The sequence below is a fragment of the Malania oleifera genome, chromosome 8, assembly GCF_029873635.1.
Source record: "Malania oleifera isolate guangnan ecotype guangnan chromosome 8, ASM2987363v1, whole genome shotgun sequence".
Classification (NCBI taxonomy): domain Eukaryota; kingdom Viridiplantae; phylum Streptophyta; class Magnoliopsida; order Santalales; family Ximeniaceae; genus Malania; species Malania oleifera.
Genome location: NC_080424.1, coordinates 43,956,025 through 43,964,114, shown reverse-complemented (window position 1 = coordinate 43,964,114; position 8,090 = coordinate 43,956,025). Strand labels below are relative to the sequence as shown.

Below are 8,090 nucleotides of genomic sequence, written 5' to 3'. Positions count from 1 at the left end.
TCCGACCTGCCGGATTCGAACCAGCGACCTAAGGATCACCACCAGGCATATTAACCCACTACAGTCCTCCGCTCTACCAACTGAGCTAAGGTCGGGCGACGAAGTGAAAATGCAGCTCTTATTTTAAAGACATTTTGTAAGTATCAAAATTAACTCTTACTGAAAAGAAGCCTACAAAACATGGCGGGACAACTTAAATGTAAAACTAAATTTTAAATATAAAATTTGAGTATATATCATATTAATAGCAAATGAGAATTTTAAATGTAAGAACCAAGGAAAATGATTAATTATACAGATTTACTAAAACATTTTTAAACAAATATAATATATTAATAAGGTGCATTATGATGAATGTATATGTAATTAAAGACTACTTGAATATACATTTTTAGCTACCAAAATTTTTAAAATTAGGATCATGTCATTAATGGGTTAAAAGTTAAATTTTGAAAATGGTTCCTAGAGTAATTTGATGATTTTAAAATTTATATTTAGTAAATTATACTTATAATTTTAATATCAATCAACTATGTTATAATTTAGCTATTTTTATTCATGTTACTGATACCCTATTTTGTCTGATGTCAATTTAGTTAATATCCTAGTTAATTTAAAGTTAATCGAGCAATCAAGGGGTGAATTTGAATGCAAAGCAATTAATTAGACCTTTGCTTTCCTTTTAAATGTTTTAGTGTGCAAATCGTGCATCTGGAGTACTTTCGAGTTTTAATTTTATGTTATATGATCATTCTTAGTTAAAATTATAAGTTACCCTTATTTTAATTAGAATTCTAATTAAGAATAGGGTGATGGGAGTGCTCAAACATTCATTCTAAACATGCAAGAAAGTTTTTATTACTTTTAAAAGCGCTTTGGAAAATAGGGGTGTCAAATTTTAAAATCTTAACTTCAGCTCTATTTAAAAAGCCTTGGAACAATAAAAAGAGGAAAAGGTACTTTCAATTCAAAGAGACACATGTCGAGGAGGGAGAGAATGAAAAGAGAGAAGAAGAGAATTTAAGAGAGAAAAGAATAGAATTGAAAAGAGGAGAAGAGAGGACACCCAAACCCTAGACCCCAAGTCTTCTTTCAAAAGATATTTATTGAAGGGTTCAAGTGAGAGGTATGGGATTCTAGCTTCTTGGACCTCAATCTTCAAGACTTTCCAACAAAACAAGGCATGCTTTTATTAATATATGTCATGTAAAAAAAGTGACTTTTACTCATGGTTAGAATGTAAAAAATTATGTTTTTGATGTTTAGATCATGTTTAAGCTGCAGAAAAAGTGTTTAAGCTGCAGAAAAAGTAGATCATGTCAATGTCGAATTCTATTTGCGGTGCCAATGAAGAAGGAATGGAAATTCCCAAACAAGATGAGTTTTGAAAAGAAGAGGGAGAAAACAGTTAAAAACAAATCAACGCCTTATTTATTTAAAAAAAAACACAAGGAAAATAAAGAAAAACTCTAAAAAAAAATTGTCTATGAAAATCTAATTTAGAGTTCGGTAGTATATTGAGTTCGGTAGTATATTGGTGCATAGGGAAGGTGATTGGCTAACCATCTTAATGATGGTCAGCCTTTTAGCACCCTTAATGATATCAGTTCGTAAAATGGTTGCCGCAAGTACAAATATGTTGCCTTCAAAAAAGAAACAAAAAATAAAAGAGAAAAGACCCCTTTTGGTCATCTAATGATGATATCACCGTCTGACCACTCCAACATGGCTTGAGGAGCTCTAAGTATTACTCTAAAAGGGGTTAGCCTTAGAACCCCAAATTTGATTAAAACGTGATAGTGATGATGGTGATGGATGAAAATTTGTTGGTTTGAAAAACATCAGACATGGATTATCAGCCTAAAAAATCTAAGTTTTAGAAAAGGGGATTGCACTTTTATTACCAGTATTTGAAATTTGTAAATGTAAACAAGGAGTTTTAAAATGGGAGTTTGAGCTCGAAGGGTGTGATAAAATGCATTAGTTTTGGAAAAGTTAGGGCTTCATCATCTACCTTTTAAAAATCAAGAAAAATATTAAAAACACATATTTTCATATTTTTGAAAACATTTATAGAAAAAAAAAAAATTCTAACACTAAACAAACAAGCATGGTTTGTTTGGTCTAATTCCGTTTGTCGGAGTCTTAATCTTTCTCAAGTTATATGATTCTCAAAAGTTAAAAACTCCCATCATACCAAGGGATAAGGGGGGAAAAGACACTATATAGTAGAATTCTCCCATTTATCTCATCATCAGCTAGAAACAGACTGTGTAGACAAAATTCATATTTTTAGGATTTTCTACATTTTTAATTGATGTGATTGGTGTATTCCCAAGAGGGGGGTAAATTGGGAATTAAAAATTTCTTCCTAGGTAAATTAAAATTGCTGCCGGTATAGCACCACCTAGGGTCTGTTTAAGCAATCTCAACTCCCCCCGATTAATCAAGTTTGCAAATATTTAAAATAAATATGGCATTCTCTACAAATTAAATATTTGCACACAAGCATCACATCATATCCCAATTAAAGTTCTAAGTGTGTATGAAAAAATAATAAACCAATGAATGCAGGCATACACGTGTGAGACATATTTAATTTAATTTAAATGTGTGCATGCTAAATAGTTGTAATCATAAATGAACAAGCATACAATTATGGAATTTAAGGTGCAGAAATAAAATAAATAAAGAGAGAGACACACCAAATTTGTTATCGAGGTTCAGCCAAACCAGCCTACGTCCCCGCCTTGGGCATACCCCCTCCAAGGATTCCACTATTTGTTCACTTTAACCAGGCGGAGCAATGTCACTTACAAACCTCTCTTTTACGGGGCGATAAATATCCCAACTCAATTACCAGGCTGAGTCCAACTGGTCTCCCTTAAAGGGTGGAGACTTCACTAGCTCAATTCATGGGCTAAGCCACAACCAACACTCCTTGCGAGGTGGAGATACCTCAGTAACACTTTATGGGCGGTGCCAAAACCTAGCTTAATTTCGAGGCTGAGCCCAACTGGTCTCCTTTATAAGGCGGAGACTCCCCAGTTCAATTTACGGGCTGAACCTAACCGGTCTAATAAATAATTTTTGTACACATAAAAATGCTTCTAAATACAAATAGAGATGTACAACTTTAAAACTCAGAAAATGCACTCTTTAATGATATGAAATATGTGCTTAGTAGAGTATGAGTGCTTTTCAAAATAATATTTTTAATCTTTGAAAAAGATGTATATGATAAATACTCAAAGATTTCAACCCTAATAAAAATATCTCCAAAAATATATTTCAATAAAAATGTAGGAGAACCTAGGGTTTGCTTTCAAATGATTTTTGCCCAAGAGACCTTTCAAGCAAATATTATGTTGTTAAAAAAAAATGCTCAATGTACTCTTAAAGATCTTCTCAAAAATGTGTTTTAAAACAAATATAGGAGAAGTCTAAGGTATTTAGCTCAAAAAAATTTTTGCAAAGAAACATAAGTGAACTTATGAATCTTGCAATGAATGTGTAAAGATTCACAATCCTATCAAGAATTTCTCCACAAAAATATTTATCAAGGAAGCACTATGTGGAGAACCTATAATCTTACTCTCAAAGATGATTTTCAAAAATAAAGGCTTGAGAGAGTAAGTGCTCAAAAATAAATGCCCAAATAAAATGTTCTCTTCCAAAATAATTTTTGAAATGAATAAAAGGAAAGAGAGGTGAAGAGAGTATTAAAAATTCTGCCCCAATGAAAGAATTTTTGCAATAAAAATGAGTTTGGGGGAACTTTGATAAAAAAAAAATAGCTCAAATAAATTTGAGAGAAAATTTTGGCTAATCAAAGTTGTTAATCAAGCTAATGAGAGGGGTATTTATAGAGTTTCTGAAAATATGACTGTTTGGGGACACGCTCAGTATTTTGAAAATTGTCTAATAAAAAATTAATTGCATTCTAGCACTCGAAATTGTCGAAACCTGAGAGGTTCGGCCGACCGTGGGATTGGCTAGTCGGCTGACTTCACATAAGAATTTGAATTTCAAAAGTGGGTTCGGTTGACCTAGGGAAGTGCCGATTGGCTGGCCAAAAGGTGATTCCGAACCTTCATAGGTTCAGTCGTTAATGGGCAAAGGCCAGTTTGCCAAGCTTGAGGTGCGGTCGGCTGAGGCATTTTTTACCTAAAGAGTCGATTGGCCGAGGTGTAGACAACAGGCCAAAACACAAGGTCGTTCGGCTGATAATTTCAGTTCATTTTGTGGTCGATCACCCGAGCTTGACTAAAATTACAATTTTGCCCCTAGGACATGGTCAATCGACTGACCCATTTACAACGTGCAATGGTCAGTCAACCGAGCCTTGTTAAAAATGCAATTTTGGCCTTATTTTTTACATGCTAAATACACACATAAGTAACTTGTGCTTTGTCAGCATCAAAACAAGGATTGAACTCAAAAGTTAACATTAATTTTTTTTGGAATATCTAATAAAGACAAGATAAAACACATACTAATACACATACTAACACACACAAACACATACATACTCTAATATACTCATAAATACATAAAGGTATATACTTATATTGTAAGAACCCGACCTGAGATATGTAGATTGAATAAATAACAAAAGGGTAAAGAGGTAAATTTTGCAAGCTTCTTCGACGAAGCCATTGTTCTCGTCGACAAAGGCCTTCATACTCTTCATTGCATAAATTCAGAGTCTCATCGACGAAAAGATACTGAACGTGTTGTAGAATATTGGAATAAGGTTCGTCACCGAAGGAGCTGATTCGTCGACGAAGGCGTCGTTTCATCGGCGAGGTTGGCCGAGTCAAAGGGGCTATAAATATCCTATTGCTTTTCTTAGAGGTTAAGTAAGCTAAAAATCTCTCTCGGGCTATAAATATCTTATTGGTTTGCTTAGAGGTTAAGTAAGCTAAAAATCTCTCTCTCTCTCTCTAAAACCAGCGAAATCTCTCTTTCTCTCTTTGATTCTTCACTGTTTGTCGCCCGATTCAATAATCCGACGTTACTGTATGGATCATGAGAGGAATCTCTACATTTTTAGAGAATAAGAAAGTCCTTTCGAGGATTTCAGGTTTTGACCCAAAACCGAGGTAAGGATCCGATTCAAGTTTTACTTCAGTATATATGTAGTAGTAAGAATTGTAATGAAGTATAGTTCTTGGATTTTTAGGTTTTGAGGACTCGGTTCGTAGTTTTGGAGTCGTAGAGTTCGTATTTTGGTATTTGGGAAAAGGTAAGGGGATTCTATTTATATCAGTCATTTTTGAAATCGAAATTAGTAAACTTGTAGTTTACAATCGTATGTATGTTTTGGCTACTTATTTGGAAAAATCTATTAGGTAAAAATGCGGGATTTTTGGGTTACAATTTTTGGAAAAATTAGGGGTTTCGAGTATCATCTCTATTTCTATTGGAAAAACTGTATGTTGTATAAAACTGTAGTATTAAGATGACCGTACCTATATTTGTATTAAACTGTATTTCTCAAACTGAAAACGATATGATTTGTTGTATACTCAAATAAGTGTGGAATGAAATGATGTATGTAAAATTTTCTAGGGTTTTGTAAAACAGCTAGGGGCGGCTAGTTACCGTACGCTGATGAGTATAGGGACATGAGTTCAAAAATTGTTCTAGGTTTTGTAAATCAGTTAGGGGCGGCTAATTACTGTACGCTGAATTAGCTAAGGGCGGCTAATTACCGTACACTGATGCCATGTCTCGACTAATTACCGTGGGCAAGAATGTCCGGCTCTATATCCGAGGGTGTGAAATATCGCATGTTTGTTTCGGCAGGTCACTGAAGGGTGTAAGTGGACACCATACTAGCAACGGTATCGCTGTGAGGCTTCGGTTATTGCAGGGTATTGTGTGCTTGTATGTGACGACATTGACCGTATATTTGGTATCGTATGTACTGGAACTGAATTGTGAAAATACAGGAACTATATCATGTTATGTTTTATGTTGAAATAACACTTGTATGCCACACACTAATATAACCTGCTTTCTTCCTTGCTGAGAGGTGTCTCACCCCGAATATACAAATGTTTTTCAAGTCCTTTGGGTGGCCGAAACTAGCATTCTAGCATCCGAAAGTGGGGGTGTTGTTTAACTATATTTAGTACAAGATGTTGGAAATGGGTAGAGTAGGTCGAGGGTTGTTTTGTTACTAGACGAGGACTCATTGGCGGTGTTCTGTGTTTTTCCTGGAATGACAATTTCAGTAAAACCACGGTAAACCATTAATGGTTTCGTGTCGGTGTGGTAGGATAGACTTGGACCCGTAAGGGTAGTAGTTAACATGATTAGATTTCAATGATTATGTTAACTGTGTAGGATATAGGAATTCTAACCAATTCCTATTTTGTTTTCAGAATGGAGCCCAAGGATAACAACTTGGATAGTAGTTCTGAGGGGACTGCGAGTGATGGGTCTCCTTCTATGCCTCAGAGTTTGACAAGGTTATGTGGGAGATTGGGCGGAGTGTTAGGAGACGTGAGCATTATCCTACTGCTACGAGTTGTACCATAAAGAGGTTCACCTGCATGCACCCTCTGACGTTTATAGGAGGACTTGATCCGATAGTAGTAGAGAACTGGGTGTAGAAGACTAAGAAGATATTGGAAGTTCTGCACTGTACTAACTAGCAGAAGGTTCTCTATTCTACCTTTTAGCTGGTAAGAGAAGCGAAAAGATGGTGGATGGCAGTGAGTTTGCTTGAGAAGCAGAGAGCTGGTCCATCTGGTATGACTTGGAGCCACTTCAAGGAGGTATTTTTCGAGAGATACTTCCCAGTTTCCACTCGTGATGTGAAGGCTGAAGAGTTCTTGAGCCTGACTCAGGGAACCCTGACGGTGCAGAGATATGCTGCCAGATATATTGAGCTATCTAGTTTCGCACCATAGTTGGTCTTGAATGAGTATAAGAAGGCCCAGGGGTTCAAGAAGGGTTTGAGGAAGGACATCCATAGGCTTGTGGGTATGCTGCAAATTCAAGAGTTTTCTGTTCTGGTGGATAAAGCCACCATAGTTGAGGCTGACCTCTAGGGGGATGAGGTAGTGCAGGAACAGAAGAAGAGGTCGGTATCTTTTGGTTCTCAAACTGTTCCTCGACAGGGACAGTGGAAGAAGAAGAAGAAGAACTATAGTTTGGGTTATCGCCAGAATACCAAACGATAGAGTTCTCACGGGGATCTATCCTCTACACTATGTGCCAAGTGTCGTAAATGACATGACGGTGAATGCCAGCCATTCTGGGGTAACTGCTACAATTGTGGGCACCGAGGAGTGATATGCCTGCACAAAGCCAAAATCGTGGGAGTAATAAGATACCTCGAGAAAACTATCAGGCAAACACAACTCTAGCAAGAGTGTACTCTCTTAGTCCACCAGATATGGAACACGCTGGAAATGTGGTGACAAGTACCATGTTATTGCTTTCGAATAGAGTTGTTATTTTATCTGATTCAAGAGCAACCCATTAGTTTATATCTGCTAGTTTTGTATGGAGTTGAAACCCAAGTGATGGATGAGTGGTTGTCTATGGCTACACCGACTGGGAGTGTAACGATCTATTGTAAGATGTTAGGAAACTGCCCAGTGGTTATTCGAGCAAGACTGCTACCAGGGAACCTAGTAGTGTATAACATTGGTGGATTTGACGTCATACTGGGGATGGATTGGTTATTCTCTAGTTATACGGTGATTGATTGTTGTAGGAAGGTAGTAGTGTTCAGACCTCCTAGGGAGTAGGAGTTTGAGTTCGTGGGATTGTGTGTGCGTTCAACGCCACAGATTTTATCAGCTATACAGGCGAGAAGGTTACTATTGGAGTGTTGCTAGGGGTACCTAGCTTGTGTGAAGGAACCACCTCGGGATGATTTGAGACTTGAAGATATCTGAGTGGTTAACGAATTTCTGGATGTATTCTCGAAAGACTTACCCGGTTTACCTCCCAATCGTGAGTTGGAGTTCGCTATTGATTTGTTGCCAGGTAAGGCGTCGATTTCTAAAGCTCCATACCGGATGGCTCCCGCTGAACTTTGAAGGAGCAGTTGTAGGAACTACTAGATA

The 8,090-nt window shown here is 36.7% G+C and overlaps 1 non-coding gene across 1 annotated transcript; it reads right to left on the bottom strand.

Annotated features, from left to right (window-relative positions):
* TRNAY-GUA (transfer RNA tyrosine (anticodon GUA)) lies at positions 1 to 95 on the bottom strand. The gene is made up of 2 exons: positions 59 to 95; positions 1 to 36 (listed from the first exon to the last, which is right to left on the bottom strand). It is a non-coding gene; the product is annotated as a tRNA-Tyr (tRNA).
* Positions 96 to 8,090: the final 7,995 nt, after the last annotated feature.